At 57.3% G+C, this 17972-nt stretch overlaps 1 protein-coding gene and 1 long non-coding RNA gene across 4 annotated transcripts in view; both read right to left on the bottom strand.

Moving 5' to 3' along the window:
* GATAD2B (GATA zinc finger domain containing 2B) overlaps positions 1-16185 on the bottom strand; it is a 31366-nt gene extending 15181 nt beyond the window's left edge. The window contains exon 1 of the mRNA XM_056510956.1: positions 16027-16185. The gene's annotated coding sequence lies outside the window, so the exon portion shown is untranslated. The remainder of the gene's footprint in view (positions 1-16026) is intronic.
* Positions 16186-16819: 634 nt separating this feature from the next.
* On the bottom strand, positions 16820-17843 carry LOC130263486 (uncharacterized). 3 transcript variants are annotated; one of them, XR_008842327.1, is made up of 2 exons: positions 17758-17843; positions 16820-17577 (listed from the first exon to the last, which is right to left on the bottom strand). It is a non-coding gene; the product is annotated as an uncharacterized LOC130263486 (long non-coding RNA). The 3 variants fall into 3 exon arrangements; XR_008842325.1 differs by lacking the exon at positions 17758-17843 and adding an exon at positions 17676-17745; XR_008842326.1 differs by lacking the exon at positions 17758-17843 and adding an exon at positions 17676-17736 and having other exon boundaries at positions 16820-17537.
* Between the last annotated feature and the right edge of the window lie 129 nt (positions 17844-17972).

Here is a 17972-nt window from a genome sequence, read left to right as displayed (position 1 = left end):
GAGCAGGTGCAGGCGCAGCGCGTCCTCGGCCATGCGGTCCATCCTGGGGACAGGATGGGGACAGTGACCAGGAGCTCCCCCAGGGGACAGGGACAGTGACAGTGACCAGGAGCTCCCCCAGGGGACAGGATGGGGACAGTGACCAGGAGCTCCCCCAGGGGACAGGGACAGCGACCAGGAGCCCCCAGGATCGCCCCCGAGCTCAGCTCAGCTGCCTCAGAGAGCTCCCATCTCCTCATGGAGCTCCGAGGCCTTGGAGAGCTCTAATCCCATGGAGCTCCAACCTCACGGAGGGCTCCGATCTCCTCACGGAGCTCCAGCCTCATGGAGGGCTCTGAACTCCTCAAGGAGCTCCAACCCCTTGGAGAACTCCAATCTCACAGAGCTCCCACCCTGTGGAAAACTCCAACCACACAGAGCTCCAATCTCCCCAGTCCCCACCCAGGTCAGGAGTTTCCCCCTCCTGAAATCCCTGGGAACGGCAGCACGGGCCCTCCTTGGGGATTAAACCCCACGGACACGGCTCAGCAAGGAAGAGGAGCCCCTGGGGAGCCCTGGAAGGGCAGGAAATGAGTGAGGAAGAGGAGCTGGATGAAGGCCCTGGGGAGCCCTGGAAATGCAGGAAATCAGTGAGGAAGAAGAGCTGGATGAAGGCCCTGGGGAGCCCTGGAACACCAGTAAATCAGTGAGGAAGAGGAGCTGGATGAAGGCCCTGGGGAGCCATGGAAATGCAGGAAATCAGTGAGGAAGAGGAGCTGGATGAAGGCCCTGGGGAGCCCTGGAACACCAGGAAATCAGTGAGGAAGAGGAGCTGGATGAAGGCTCTGGGGAGCCCTGGAACACCAGGAAATCCCAGCGCTGCTTTTCCAGGCAGGAATGCTCGGCAGCCCCGGGATGGAGGCGCGGGCGGGTCCATCCCTGCCCTCCCACCTGAGCTCCAGGTGCAGGAATGCCCTCTGGAAAACAGGGAGCCCATCCCAGCCCCATCCCAGGCCTGGAGCCCATCCCAGCCCCATCCCAATCCCGCTCCCAGGCTGATAAGGAACCAGCTCTGACAACAAAGAGCCACGGCAGCTCCACCTGCAGAGCAGCTGGGCGAGACCTCTGGCTCAGAGCGGGGCTGGGGACCAGACAGACACCTGGGGAAGAGCTGGGAATTCATGGTGGGCTCAGGAACATGGGAACAGCTTGCTGTGCAGGGAACACAGAGTGTGTGTGCCCAGAGCAGCCAGACCCCTGCACCGGGAGCTGCTCCACACCTGGGATAAACCTTCCTTTATTCCTGGGATAAACCTGCCAGGAGGGAATGACTCGCTGTGCAGGGAACACTCAGTGTATGTGCCCAGAGCAGCCAGACCCCTGCACCTAGGGAGCTGCTCCACACCTGGGATAAACCTTCCTTTATTCCTGGGATAAACCTCCCCCGAGCCCAACTCGGGGCTCAGATCCCTGCAGTGACACATCCCCAGAGCAGAGACACAGCAGCAGGAAATCCCAAAGGTGATCCCAGAGCACTCCAGGTGAGCCCTCCCCTCCCTGCTGCTCCCGGCCCTCGGCACGTCTCTCCCCGGCAAGCCGGGACAGGCTGCGGGCGCTGCCCCGGGCAGGGGCTGGACCAGACACCCCGGGAGCGCCGGGGCCGCGCCCAGCGAGCGGCTGGAGCTGCTGGGAAAGCGCCAGAACGGGCGGGAGGGACCGGGAGAGGGAGAGGCGCAGGGGACCAGCATCCCACAGGTGATCCCACAGCACCAGGATCTGCCGGACCAGCTTTCTGCAGGATCCTGCAGGAGTTTTGGGGATCCCCAGCGCCCTCCCCTCTGCCATTCCAAACAAATCCAGAGTGCCCTCACCACCGGGAATGGGGCCCAGCACTGTTTAATCCACTCCAGAGGTTTGCCGGGCTCAGCCAGATCCAATAAAAGTGAAATTAGGATCGGGTATGGAATGGGGCCCTTTGGCTGGAGGGGGAAGGGGAGCTCCCAGACTCCTGGTTCCAGGCAGAAATCCACAGCAAAGGGAAGGAATGGCTCCAGGCTCGGGGATGCAGCAGCTCTGGAGGTCGGACGGGCTCATCCCAAACCTAACCCAAACCCAATCCCAAACCCAAACCCAATCCCAAACCGGATCGTCCGGCCCCGCCGCCCTCGGGCACAGCCCAGCTGCAGCCTCGCCTCTCCCTTCAGCTGCAGCTGCACAAACCCTCCTGGCTGCAAGCAAACCCCCAGACACAGGTGGCCACACTCCTGGGAAAGAGGAGCTGAGTCCATGGATCCGACCGAGATCACCTGGAAACGGGCAGGGCCAAACCTCCAGAGTGGGATCAGCAGGGTGGGCTGGGCCTGCCTTGGAGCTTTCCAGGAATCCCAGACAGCGAAGGGGATTCCCAGATTCCCCTCTGTGCCTGCTCCTGGGCACGTTCCTGGCTCCCCAGGGCCTGGCAGGACGGGTTTGGTGATGCAGACAAACAAAGCAGCTCCCCGTTTTCCAGGGGTGTTGGATGTGGTGCCCACGGGGGGAAAAAATATCCAACAACAAAAAAAACAAAACCTCAGCGGGAGGATTGGAAAGGCTGGGCCAAGAGAAGGAAGATTCCAGGGAATATCCAGGGAAAGATGCAGCCAGGAGGGAAAATATCCCGGGATTTATCCAATGGGATCCAGAGCCAAGAGCTGGCAGCAGCAGGAGGTGATTCCAGAGGGTCCATCCAGGGAGCTCCCAGCCCCTCGGAGGGTTTTCAGTTCAGTCCAGCCCCAGCTCCCGGCCTTGGACCCTCTGGGGCTCATGGAGGGGTTGTGAATCCTGATCCACAGCCAGGAATGATCCCTGATCCACTGGGAATGATCCCTGATCCACCAGAACAATCCCTGATCCCCCAGGAATGATCCCTGATCCCACTCACAAGAGATCCTTGATCCCCCATGAGGCTCCAGGTGCCCTCAGCACTCCAGGTCTCCCAGCCCCTCCCATTCCCCACTCCCCACTCCCCATTCCCCATTCCCCACTCCCCATTTCCACTCCCCATTTCCCATTTCCCATTCCCCATTTCCCATTTCCATTCCCCATTCCCCATTTCATTTCCCATTTCCATTCCCATTTCCATTCCCCATTTCCCCATTCCCATTTCCATTCCCCATTCCCCATTCCCCATTTCCATTCCCCATTCCCCATTTCCTATCGTTTTTCCCCATTCCCATTTCCCATTCCCCATTTCCATTCCCCATTCCCCAGTCCCATTCCCCATTCCCCATTCCCCATTCCCCATTCCCCATTCCCCATTCCCATTTCCATTCCCCATTCCCCATTCCCATTTCCATTCCCCAGTCCCATTTCCCATTCCCCATTCCCCATTCCCATTTCCATTCCCCATTCCCATTTCCATTCCCCATTCCCCATTTCCATTCCCCATTTCCATTTCCCATTTCCATTCCCCATTCCCCATTTCCCATTCCCCATTTCCATTCCCCATTTCCCATTCCCATTCCCCATTCCCCATTTCCCATTTCCATTCCCCGTTCCCATTTCCCATTCCCCATTCCCCACTCCCCATTTCCCATTTCCCATTCCCCATTTCCCATTCCCCATTCCCATTCCCCATTTCCATTCCCCATTTCCCATTCCCCATTTCCATTCCCCATTCCCCATTCCCATTCCCCATTCCCCACTCCCCACTCCCCATTCCCCATTTCCCATTCCCCATTCCCCATTCCCCATTTCCCATTCCCCATTCCCATTTCCCATTTCCCATTTCCCATTCCCATTCCCCATTCCCCACTCCCATTTCCCATTCCCCATTTCCATTTCCCAGCCCCAGCAGTGCCAGATTCCGCCGAGCAGCCGAGCTGCATCCCTGGGATCCAGGGCAGTGAGGACAGGAAATCAGGGATAAAGCACCCCTGGGAAAGCTCTGGAATTCCCAGCAAGAACCTCAGGGACCCAGAGGATCCCCCAGCCCGTTTGGTCCCAGAATCCAAACCCAGAGCCGAGGAGCTCCACACTTGCCAGAACCCCAAACCCAGCACATCACCGGGATAGCAGGCTGGTATCAAATAAAATAAAACAGAATAAAATCTGTCCAATCCCACTGAAAGCCCCGTTTTCCCGGGCACAGAACACAAAATGGCTCCTGGCTCCCAGGGCCAGCTCCCCAGGAAAAGGAGACACAACAACCTAAAAAGGTAATTAGGGTTTAACGGCTCGGCGGGATCCGGAAAGGGAAAAGGAAAAAAAAAACAACTCCAGGGCTGAACAAAACGAGAGCTGCTGCTGCTGCAGGGACTGGGAGGCAGGAGAGGGAGGCTGGGGGGCTCCTGGAGGTTTTCCCCACAGCAGGATTTAAAGGAATCCCTGGAAAATCCTAGAAACGGCCCCGGAAGCCACATGGCTGCTCCGGGGGGAGGGAACGGGAACTGATGGAGGGCTGGGAGGGGAGCAGGCACGGGGAGGTGCCAGAGTGGGAGTTCCTGGGGAAAAACTGCTCCAGGACTTCTGCTGCTCGTGTTCCCAGGTGCCAGCGTGGGGACAGAGCTGTCCCTGCTCGGCATGCCGCTCCCAGAGCCTGGAACTACCGAAATTCCAGATCTCACAGAGCCTGGATCACCCGAAATTACAGATTTCACAGAGCCTGGATCACCTGAAATTACAGATGTCACAGAGCCTGGATCACCCGAAATTCCACATCTCACAGAGCCTGGACATCCCAAAATTCCACATCTCACAGAGCCTGGATCACCCGAAATTACAAATCTCACAGAGCCTGGATCACCCGAAATTCCAGATCTCACAGAGACTGGATCACCCGAAATTCCACATCTCACAGAGCCTGGATCACCCGAAATTCCAGATCTCACAGAGATTGGATCACCTGAAATTACAGATCTCACAGAGCCTGGAACTCCCAAAATTACAGATCTCACAGAGCCTGGATCACCCGAAATTCCAGATCTCACAGAGACTGGATCACCCGAAATTCCAGATCTCACAGAGCCTGGACATCCCTCAATTCCAGATCTCACAGAGACTGGATCACCCGAAATTCCACATCTCACAGAGCCTGGAACTCCCAAAATTACAGATCTCACAGAGCCTGGATGTTCCAAAATTCCACATCACACAGAGCCTGGGACTACTGAAATTACAAATCTCACAGAGCCTGGATCCCTCAATTCCAGATCGCACAGAGCCTGGATCACCCGAAATTACAGATCTCACAGAGCCTGGATGTTCCAAAATTCCACATCTCACAGAGCCTGGAACTACTGAAATTCCAGATGTCACAGAGCCTGGATCCCTCAATTCCAGATCTCACAGAGCCTGCATCTCCCAAAATTACAGATCTCCCATAGCCTGCATCACCTAAAATTCTGGACCTCCCAGAGCCTGGATATCCCAGAATTCCAGATCTCCCAGAGCCTGGATGTCCCAGAATGTGGGAGTACAGTGGGAATTCCAGAAGCTGCTTTTATACCATGAAATGTGGGGAGGAGAAAAAAAGACCCAAAAACTTCACAAAGTCTGAGAGAGAGATAAAAATTCCAGGAGATGCGGCCGGGACAGCCCGTGGGGAAAGCAGCTGGAAAATGCTCTGGGAAAATCAAAGGGGATGGGATGGGATGGGATGGGATGGGATGGGATGGGATGGGATGGGATGGGATGGGATGGGATGCACAGGATGGGATGCACAGGATGGGATGGGATGCACATCCCACCCGGGATGACACAGACCTCCCCAGCTCCTTACATAACCCTGCCCGAATAACGCACGGACACCAAACCCGCGATAACACACGGACACCAAACCCGGATAACACACAGACACCAAACCAGGATAACACACGGACACCAAACCCCCGATAACACACGGACACCAAACATAACACACTGACACCAAACCAGGATAACACACGGACACCAAACCCGGATAACACACGGACACCAAACCCCTGATAACACACGGACACCAAACCAGGATAACACACGGACACCAAACCCGGATAACACACGGACACCAAACCCGGATAACACACGGACACCAAACCAGGATAACACACGGACACCAAACCAGGATAACACACGGACACCAAACCCCTGCGATAACACACGGACACCAAACCCGCGATAACGCACGGACACCAAACCCCTGGATAACACACGGACACCAAACCCGGATAACACACGGACACCAAACCAGGATAACACACGGACACCAAACCCGATAACACACGGACACCAAACCCCCGATAACACACGGACACCAAACCAGGATAACACACGGACACCAAACCCCCGATAACACACGGACACCAAACCCGGATAACACACGGACACCAAACCCCGATAACACACTGAACACAAGGAAAACAAACCAGGATAACACACGGACACCAAACCCGGATAACACACGGACACCAAACCCTGGATAACACACGGACACCAAACCCCTGGATAACACACGGACACCAAACCCGGATAACACACGGACACCAAACCAGGATAACACACGGACACCAAACCCCTGGATAACACACGGACACCAAACCCGGATAACACACGGACACCAAACCAGGATAACACACGGACACCAAACCCGGATAACGCACGGACACCAAACCCCTGGATAACACACGGACACCAAACCCCTGGATAACACACGGACACCAAACCAGGATAACACACGGACACCAAACCAGGATAACACACGGACACCAAACCCCCGATAACACACGGACACCAAACCCGATAACACACGGACACCAAACCAGGATAACACACGGACACCAAACCAGGATAACACACGGACACCAAACCCCCGATAACACACGGACACCAAACCCCCGATAACACACGGACACCAAACCCCTGGATAACACACGGACCCCCTGATAACACACTGACACCAAACCAGGATAACACACGGACACCAAACCTGGATAACGCACGGACACCAAACCCCCGATAACACACGGACACCAACCCCTCGATAACACACGGACACCAACCCCTGGATAACACACGGACACCAAACCCCTGGATAACACACTGACACCAAACCAGGATAACACACGGACACCAAACCCCTGGATAACACACGGACACCAAACCAGGATAACACACGGACACCAAACCAGGATAACACACGGACACCAAACCAGGATAACACACGGACACCAAACCAGGATAACACACGGACACCAAACCCCTGGATAACACACGGACACCAAACCCCTGGATAACACACGGACACCAAACCCTCGATAACACACTGACACCAAACCCCTGGATAACACACGGACACCAAACCCCTGGATAACACACGGACACCAAACCCGGATAACACACGGACACCAAACCCTCGATAACACACGGACACCAAACCCCTGGATAACACACGGACACCAAACCCCTCGATAACACCAAACCCGGATAACACACGGACACCAAACCAGGATAACACACGGACACCAAACCAGGATAACACACGGACACCTCTGCTGGTTCACACCAAGTCACCAAACCAGGATAACACACGGACACCAAACCAGGATAACACACGGACACCAAACCCTCGATAACACACGGACACCAAACCCCTGGATAACACATGGACACCAAACCCGGATAACACACGGACACCAAACCAGGATAACACACGGACACCCCTGATAACACACTGACATCAAACCCCCAGCTAACACACGGACCCCCCAGCTAACACCCAGCCCGGGCCCTTTCCCCCCGGGCCCTCTCCCCGCAGCAGGGACCCGCCGCACTCACAGGTCCAGCCCCCAGGATAACACACGGACACCAACCCCCAGCTAACACCCAGCCCGGGCCCTCTCCCCGCGGCAGGGACCCGCCGCACTCACAGGTCCAGCCCCGCTGCCCCGCGGCGCCCGGCAGCGGCTCGGGGGGGCTGTGCGGGCGGGCCCGCGGCTCCATCGCCCGCCGAGCCGCAGCCGCAGCCGCAGCCGGAGCCGGAGCCGCGCTCCGAGCGGGCCCTTCCCTGCCAATCATGCGCGTTCTGTTTTATTAAACAAAAGAAAAGGGGGGATGCTGACTTTTTTTCCCATGATGCCTCGCGGGGGCAGGGAAAAAGAGAAGGGAAAAAAAAAAAAAAAAACCGAGAATTTAAAAAAAAAAATTGGAACGAAAAAAATTTTTTTAAAATTTTTTTTTCCTTGGTTTTTTTTTTTTTTTTTTTTTAAACCCAGTCGCGACCGGTTTGGCATCTCGCGACACGGAGCTGGCTGTGGATTTTTTTAGGGGGGGTGGCGTTAATTTTTCCTGGGATTTCGGCCGCCCCCTCCCCCCGCTGCTGGCCCCCCGCCAAACTTTGTCTTCATTCATGGAAGCTCCTTCCCTCCCCTGGAATTTTAACTGTTTCCCTCCCAAAAACACGGCTCGGAGCCGGGATCCGCCCCTCCCGCTCCCGAAAACACGCGGAGCAGCAGCCCCGGGATGGGGGAGGATGAGAAGGGATCCGGGAATGTGCAAAGGGATCCGGGAATGGGACCACGGATCCCAGGGAATGAGCAAAGGGATCCTGGAATGTGCAAAGGGATCCTGGAATGTGAAAAGGGATCCTGGAATGAGCAAGGGGATCCCAGGGAATGAGCAAAGGGATCCTGGAATGAGCAAAGGGATCCTGGAATGTGCAAAGGGATCCCAGGGAATGAGCAAAGGGATCCTGGAAAGTGCAAAGGGATCCCAGGGAATGAGCAAAGGGATCCCAGGGAATGAGCAAAGGGATCTGGGAATGAGCAAAGGGATCCCAGGGAATGTGCAAAGGGATCCCAGGGAATGAGCAAAGGGATCCCAGGGAATGTGCAAAGGGATCCCAGGGAATGAGCAAAGGGATCCCAGGGAATGTGCAAAGGGATCTGGGAATGTGCAAAGGGATCCCAGGGAATGAGCAAAGGGATCCTGGAATGTGCAAAGGGATCCCAGGGAATGAGCAAAGGGATCCCAGGGAATGAGCAAAGGGATCCCAGGGAATGTGCAAAGGGATCCTGGAATGTGCAAAGGGATCCGGGAATGAGCAAAGGGATCCCAGGGGTGGAGAATCCCAGGGATGGAGAATTCCAGGGATGCAGAATCCCAGGGATGCAGAATCCATAGGATGAAGAATCCAGGGATGGAGAACCCAGGGATGCAGAATCCTGGGATGGAGAATTCCAGAGCTGGGGAATCCAAGCATGGAGAATTCAGGGATGCAGAATCCCAAGGATGGAGAATTCAGGGATGGAGCATCCAGAGCTGGAGAATCAAGCATGGAAAATCCATGGGATGGAGAATCCCAGGGATGGAGAATCCAAAAGATACAGAATCCAGAGATGCAGAATCCAAGCACGGAGAATCTCAGGGATGGAGAATCTCAGGGATGGAGAATCCAGGAATGGAGAACCCAGGGATGGAGAATTCTAAGGATGGAGAATCCATGCCATGGAGAACCCAGGGATGGAGAACCTAGGGGTGGAGACTCCAGAGATGGAGAATCCCAGGGATGCAGAATCCCAAGAATGGAGAATCCAGGGATGGAAAATCCATGGGATGTAGAACCCATGGATGGAAATGGAATGGGAAACTGGGTTTTGAACCCAAACACAGCAGACTGCAGCACCTGGCTGTCTGGAACCCCTTGCTGCCTGTGAGCACTGCCAGCAACCTGAGCCTGCCCCATCCTGGCAGTGCCAGGCCAGGCTGGGCAGCGCTGGGAGCAGGTGGAAGGTGCCAGGTTCCCCCAGAACACCCCAAAAATCCCGTGACCCCCAAGATCCACGGCTCCATTCCGCCCCTGAGGCCTGGGAATTCCAGCACTGGAACCCCCAGCTTGCCTTCACTGGATGAAATGGAACCAACTTGGTTTCCAGAGGGGGAAAGGATTAATTAGCTCTAATTGCACGCTCGTTTCCATGGATTTATCAGCTAATGAGGGGGTGGGATGGGCCCTGGGATGATTTATTCCAGGCTGTGTCCATGGAAAACGCAGAGGGCACAGCAGAGCAGCAGATTCCTTCATTTCTCCATTCCACTGGTTTTCCAGGACCCTTCCAGGCTCTTTCCATCCTCCTCCATCCCTGTTTTTTTCAGGGAAGGGACTGAAGGATGAAATCCCTCCCATCCCTGCTCCTGCATCCTGCTGCCCCGAAAATTCCAATGGATCCTCCCGGCCCCACGGGCACAGGAAGAGCTAAAATATCACTTAATGGATTTGGGGATTTCCCTGTGGATCCATTCCCTGGGAGCTTCTGCTTCCAGGCTGAAAACATCTTTGAGGAAGAGTCTGAGCAGAGCTCCTTTCACCCCAAATCCAAAGGATCCCTGGATCCTCTTCCCCATGAGGTGGCTCCCCTGGAACAGAGAATCCCTGGATCCAACTCCCTCCTCCCAAACCAAGAGCAGCCAGTGCCACCCCAATCCAGCTTCAGGCACTGGGAGAACTGGAGGGTGATCCAGCAGGAAAAGGGATGATTTGTCCCCAAATCTGCCATGCAGGAGGAGCCCAGAGCCATTCCCTGCCATCCCAGTGACCCCAGCCATGATCCCCAGGCACTGCAGGAATTCCCAGCCGTGGGAATGCCCCCAACACAGAGCAGGTGCTGGACCTTGTCAAGGCTCCAAGATCTAACTGGAATCCAGCATTTAACAAAGAGCTTGGAGTTAGTCAAGAAGGATGATGGGATGGTTCTGGAACTCCCTGGAATTGTGAGATCCTCTGAGAATGTCCCTGTGTGGAGCACGGGGTGGATGCTGGGATGGGTTTGAGGAGCAGGAACTGGGAGCAGCCAGATTCCCAACCTTCCTCCAGCCCAGGAAAAACCCCTGGAGCATCAGCCTCAAAAGCCCCTGGGGGCCGTGGATCCTGCAGGAAACAGCCCCAGCAGGTTTTCCAGCCTGGCCCTCCCTAAAATCCGGGATCTGGGGAGTGACTGCACCTGGAGCTCCGGTCTGGGGAACCTGAGGTGGGTTTTGGGGAACTTCTCACTCACAGCCAGCTGGGAATGCAAAAATAGATGGTGGGATGGGTGACAAGGAGCTGCCTCCCCTTCCCACACGGCTGTGGCTCAGCTCATCCCAAAAACCACCAGGGTTTGTGCATCCATCTTCTGGGAGTCCCTGGAAGTGAAATTGTATCGGGCACGGAAAACGCACACACATCCAGGTGTGCCTGCCCATCACTGGCAGGGCTGCAGAACGGGACAATTCCAGGGATTGGGAACAACATCCACAGATGGAGCAGGGGTGGAAGGACAGGGGTGAGTGAGGATCCATGGAAATCACACTCAGCTCCTCGGTGCAGGGTCAGGGCTAATTTTAGGTTTGGAAGCGCCGCTCCCAAAAACTCCGGATTCCAGAGGCTGGTGCTGCTCTTCAGAGGGATGGCAGGAGTGCTCCAGATACCTCCATCCAAAGATTCCAGGGCCAAGGGGCAGGGTCCCAACCCTGGGAGCTGGGGGGAGTGTTCTCCCCTTCCCCATCCTGCCAGTGTGGGAAGAGCTGCATGCAGCACGGGGAAAATCCCAGAAAATAAAAAATAAATAAAAATAATAAATAAAACAAGAACCGAGCCCAGTGCTGCAGCCTCCTCCTGACCCATTTCCCAGGGATTGGGGTGAGCTCCCCAAAACCAGCAGGATGGGAGCAGGGCCTGCATGGATCCTGCAGGAGCTGCTGATGGAAGGAGCCCCGGACACAACAGGGCAGCTCCTGATCCTTGAGAATTCCCTGGAGCTGTTAAATCCATCGGGGGATTCCAGAGCTGGGACTGCCAGAGAGATCTCCAGGGAGAAACTGGAGCATCCTGCAGTGGTTGGGAGGGAGCTGGGACAAGGATGTGGAGCAGGAAAAGTGGGAATGGCTTTGAGCTGGGAAAGGGGAGATTGAGGGGGGATTTGGGAAGAGATTCCTGCGGAGAAATGAGGGCACAGCACAACACAGCCCATCCCGGCACCGGGAGCACCTGAGGTGGGCAAAATGTGGAATATCCCTAAAAACATGGAGAAGGGCTGGAAGCACCAAGAAACCCAGTGGAACAGGACAGAACCAAATCCAACAGAACAGAACCAAATCCAACAGAACAGAACCCAATCAAACACAGCAGAACCCAATCAAACACAGCAGAACCCAATCAAACAGAACAGAACCCAATCAAACAGAACAGAACCCAATCAAACAGAACAGAACCCAATCACACAGAACAGAACCCAATCAAACACAGCAGAACCCAATCACACAGACAGAACCCAATCAAACAGAGCAGAACCCAATCAAACAGAACAGAACCCAATCAAACACAGCAGAACCCAATCAAACACAGCAGAACCCAATCAAACACAGCAGAACCCAATCAAACAGAACAGAACCCAATCAAACAGAGCAGAACCCAATCAAACAGAACAGAACCCAATCAAACACAGCAGAACCCAATCAAACAGAACAGAACCCAATCACACAGAACAGAACCCAATCACACAGAACAGAACCCAATCACACAGAACAGAACCCAATCAAACACAACAGAACCCAATCAAACAGAACAGAACCCAATCAAACACAGCAGAACCCAATCACACAGAACAGAACCCAATCAAACACAGCAGAACCCAATCACACAGAACAGAACCCAATCACACAGAACAGAACCCAATCACACAGAACAGAACCCAATCACACAGAACAGAACCCAATCACACAGAACAGAACCCAATCAAACACAGCAGAACCCAATCACACAGAACAGAACCCAATCAAACACAGCAGAACCCAATCACACAGAACAGAACCCAATCAAACAGAGCAGAACCCAATCAAACAGAACAGAACCCAATCACACAGTCACACAGAACAGAACCCAATCAAACAGAGCAGAACCCAATCAAACAGAACAGAACCCAATCAAACACAGCAGAACCCAATCACACAGAACAGAACCCAATCAAACACGATCCCCAAGAACAGAAACAGAATTCCCAGATCCATGTGATCCCAAACCCAGAGATTTCCAGCAGGAACACCGACGGAACAAGGAGCGTTTGCCATCGGATATGGAACAGCCAAGAGTGGAATGGATGGTTCAAGATCCAAGAACGGACGGATGGATGATGGATGGATGATGGATGGATGGATGATGGATGGATGATGGATGGATGGATGGATGATGGATGGATGGATGGATGATGGATGGATGGATGGATGGACAGATGGATGGATGGATGGATGGATGGATGGATGGATGGATGGACAGACGGATGGATGGATGAAGGGATAGATGATGGATGGATGGATGGACAGATGGACGGATGAATGGATGGATGATGGATGGATGATGGATGGACGGATGGATGGATGTATGGACAGATGGACGGGTGGATGGATGATGGACGGATGGATGGACGGACAGACGGATGGATGGACGAATGGACGGATAGATGGATGGATGGACAGATGGACGGATAGATGGATGGACAGATGGACGGGTGGATGGATGGATGGACAGATGGATGGATGGATGGACAGATGGATGGATGGACGGATGGACGGATAGATGGATGGATGGATGGATGGACAGATGGACGGGTGGATGGATGGATAGATGGACGGATAGATGGATGGATGGACAGATGGACGGATAGATGGATGGACAGATGGATGGGTGGATGGATGGATGGACAGATGGACGCGTGGATAGATGGATGGATGGACAGATGGATGGGTGGATGGATGGATGGACAGATGGACGGATAGATGGATGGATGGATGGACAGATGGACGGATAGATGGATGGATGGACAGATGGACGGATAGATGGATGGATGGACAGATGGACGGGTGGATGGATGGATGGACAGATGGACGGGTGGATGGATGGATGGATGGATGGATGGATGGATGGATGATGGATGGACAGATGGATGGATAGATGGATGGACGGACAGATGCACGGACGGACGCTCCCGGGAACGGCGCCAGCAGCAGGTGCCACCGAGCCCCAAAGGTCGACGGGCGCCTCGCTCGGTGGATCCCAGCGGGGATCGACTGCAGGGACCCGGCAGATCCCAGAGGGATCCCTGGGGATGGCAGCATCCCCGTCCCACCCTGGGAGCGCCCTGCACGTCCCACATCCTGCCGTGTGACTCCTGAGCGCGGCCGGGGGCGTCTCCCCGCACCCCGCTCCTTAACCCGCCCGACATTCCCGAAAATCCGCCGCTGCCTGCGCAATCCCGCCCCAGCCCCCACCCGGGAGCACCGAGGAACAGGAGTCAAATCCTCCCACACTCCTGCCAGGAGGAGGCTGTTCCCATTCCCGTGCTCCCCCTTCCTCCTCCTCCTCCTCCTCCTGCCGTGCAGCGGCCGAGGAAGCTCCAGAAAACCGAATGGATATTAAAAATAAAATTTAAAACAGGATTAAAAGCGCTCTGGAAAAGCCAATGGACCCCGGCGCATCCGTACACCGCCGCTCTTCCTCGCTGCTCCCAGATCCCCAAATCTCCTCCTCCTCTCTTCCCGGCAAACCACCCCCTCCCCCAGCCATCACACATCCCTTCTCCAGGCTCCAAGGGGAGGGGAAAGTGCCCCAAATCCTCAATTTTGGGAACCTGGGGAAGGACTCTCCCCCGGAGCAGAAACCCTCGTCCTCGGGAGGAGGAATCCTCTCGGATCTCCCCCGGGAGGGGATCCAGCTTCCCAAAAGGCTGAGGAAGGGTCGGTGCCCCCTCCCCTTCCCCCGGCGCGGCGCTTCCATCCCGATCCCACCCAAAACCCGGGCAGAGCCCGCGGGGAGCTCCCGCCCCGCCTTATCCCGGCCACGGCAAAGTTTCCCCGCCGCTCTGAGCTGGGGAAGCAGCACCGGGAAGAGACGAGGGGAGGGCAGCAGGGGAAGAGGGAGAATCCCGCGGGGCGGAAATCCTGGATGGAGCCGCTTCCAGCGGGGAAACGGCGCGGAAAGCACCGGGACGCGCTCCCGGAGCCCGGCAGCGAACAAAGGGGGGTTGGCGGGGGGGCTCCCGGCACCCGCCCCCCAAATCCCGCCGGGATCCCCCGGGCCGCCCCCGCCCCAGCCCCGTATTCCCGGGGGATTCCCCCGCGCTCAAACCTCCCAAAAACCGCCCCAAAATCTGAGCTCTGCTCTGCAAAACCCCTCCAGATCCGTCTGGATTTATTCCGCGCTCTGCCCCCACCCCAAAATCCATCTGCTTTGTGCCCCCAAAACCTCTCGGGCTCTGCTCCCAAAAATCCGAGCGCTGCCCCTCCCCAAAATCCCCGAGCTCTGCCCCCACGCACCCGTCAGGCTGCGCCCCAAATGTGAGCTCTGCGCCCCCAAATCCCTGAAACCCGCAATCCCAAATCTCTGAGATCTGCTCCCCAAAATCCGAGCTCTGCGCCCCCAAATCCCTGAGCCCCGCAATCCCAATTCTCCGAGCTCTGCACCCGAAAATCCGTGCCCTGCTCCCCCAAATCCCTGAGCCCTGCTCCCCAAATCCGAGCTGCTCCCCCAAACCCGAGCCCTGCTCCCCCAAATCCCTGAGATGTGCTCCCCAAAATCCCTGATCTCTGCTCCCCAAAATCCGAGCCCTGCGCCCCAAAATCCCTGATCTCTGCTCCCCAAAGTCCGAGCTCTGCTCCCCAAAATCCGAGCCCTGCGCCCCAAAATCCCTGAGCCCTGCTCCCCAAATCCCTGATCTCTGCTCTCCAAAATCCGAGCTCTGCTCCCCAAATCCGAGCTCTGCTCCCCAAATCCGAGCCCTGCTCCCCCAAACCCGAGCCCTGCTCCCCCAATCCGAGCTCCGCCGCCGCCCAGCCCCTCGGGCTCTGCGCCCCCAAATCCGAGCTCGGCGCCCCCAAGGCACAGCCCCGATCTCCGCAGCCCCGCGGGCTCTGCCTGCTGCCCGCAGCCCCCTCAGATCGCCCCTCAGCCCCCCCAGAATCCGCCCCCAGTCCCCCCAAATCCCCCCATCCCCGGGTGTCGCCCCCCCTCAGGCAGGCCCTGCCCCGCCCCCGCCGGCCCGGCCCCGCCGCCCCCGCAGGCCTCACCTGCCGCGGGGGTCGCGGGGGTCGCGGCGCGTTCCCGGCGTTTCGCGGAGGGTTCCCGGCGGATCCCGGGGGGTCCCGGGGGGTCCCGGGGGGTCCCGGGAGTCCCGGGCCGGGCGGGCGGAGCAGACGCGGCCGCCGCCGAGCGCAACCGGCACCACCACAAACAATGCCGCTGATTGGCCGGCGCCGCCGCCGCGCCCGCCCCGCCTCCCGACCCCAGCCGCGACGCCCATTGGTGCGCTGCCCTGACAGACACACGGTGTAACCAATCGCATCGCGACAATCCGCTCCGAGCCCTCCTCCCCGCTTTCACTGGATAGCTCAGCAGTGATTGACACCTCACCGCACCAATGGCAGCGCGCCCAGCTTCCCCGCGGGGCGCCTTTAATGGGTGCCCGGCTCGGAACATCCGGGTACCGCGGGCGGCGCGCGGTGGCGGCGCGCGGCTTCTCTGCCGGCCCGACAGGGAGTTTTGGCCGCTGGCGGCCGCCGTACCGGCCCCGGGCCCGATACCGGCCCGGTGCCGCCGCACGTGGCGCCGGTGCGAGGCCGCGCGCGGTTCCGGGGCCGCTCCGGGCTCCGGGGGCACCGGGCAGAGCCCCCGCACGGCCCCAGCCCCGGGCGGGGCCCAGCGCGCCGGGCCCGCCGCCCGCCGGGCCTCATGGCCCGTGCCAGGATCCAAGATGGCGGCCTGAGGGCAGCTCCCGAGTCCAAGATGGCGGAAACGGCTTCAACACCCCCCACCCCAAAAAAATAATAAAAAATTAAAATAAATCACCCCGGAGGCGGCGAGGAAAATACCGCAGCAGCTTTTATTTACAGGCCCCTGGGGCGGGGGCTGCTATTGCACAGTGCGAGGGGAGGGGGCGGCCCCGAACCCCCTCCCGATGGCCACGGCCCCCCCGGGGGGCGCGGGAGGGCTGGAGGTGATGGAGGGGAGGGGGACAGACCCAGAGCCCCCCCGGGTGAGAAATGAGGCAAAAATGAGGAGGGGGCAACACCCAGAGCCCGTCCCACCCGCGCTCTCACTCTGGGGGGGTCAATAAATAAATAAAAATATATTAACACTGCCATAAAAACCCCTCGTGAGCCTGGGGGGTGCCGGGGGTCCCTTCTCCCCACCCTGGAGCGCTTGAGGGGGGTCCTGGGGGTCCCTCCCCTGACACCAGGGGGTCCCTGTCACATTTGGGGGGTCCTAAAATTGAGGGTTCATTTCCCACCCTGAATATTTGGGGTGTCCCTGGGGGTTCCTTTCCCCGCCCCGGATATTTGGGGTGTCCCTTTCCCACCTGGAATATTTGGGGTGTCCCTGGGGGGCTCCTTTCCCACCCTGAATATTTGGGGTGTCCCTGGGGGGTTCCTCTCCCACCCTGAATATTTGGGGTGTCCCTTTCCCCACCCTGGAATATTTGGGGTGTCCCTTTCCCACCCTGAATAATTGGGGTGTCCCTGGGGGGTTCCTTTCCCACCCTGGAATATTTGGGGTGTCCCTGGGGTGTCCCTTTCCCACCCTGAATATTTGGGGTGTCCCTGGGGGGTTCATTTCCCACCCTGAATATTTGGGGTGTCCCTTTCCCACCCTGAATATTTGGGGTGTCCCTGGGAGGTTCCTTTTCCCTCCCTGAATATTTGGGGTGTCCCTTTCCCACCCTGAATATTTGGGGTGTCCCCGGGGGCTCCTTTCCCCATCCCGGGGCTGTTTTGGGGTGTCCCTGGGGGCTCCTCTCCCACCCTGAATATTTGGGGTGTCCCTGGGGTGTCCCTTTCCCACCCTGGAATATTTGGGGTGTCCCTGGGGGGTTCCTTTCCCACCCTGAATATTTGGGGTGTCCCCGGGGGCTCCTTTCCCCATCGCGAGGCTGTTTTGGGGTGTCCCCGGGGGCTCCTCTCCCACCCTGGAATATGTGGGGTGTCCCTGGGGGGTCCCTCCCCGCTCCCCCCCGGGG

This window comes from Oenanthe melanoleuca, chromosome 25 (assembly GCF_029582105.1).
Source record: "Oenanthe melanoleuca isolate GR-GAL-2019-014 chromosome 25, OMel1.0, whole genome shotgun sequence".
NCBI classification, from domain to species: domain Eukaryota; kingdom Metazoa; phylum Chordata; class Aves; order Passeriformes; family Muscicapidae; genus Oenanthe; species Oenanthe melanoleuca.
The sequence above is the reverse complement of the archived record's forward strand: the minus strand, read 5'-3'. Positions and strand labels throughout refer to the sequence as shown.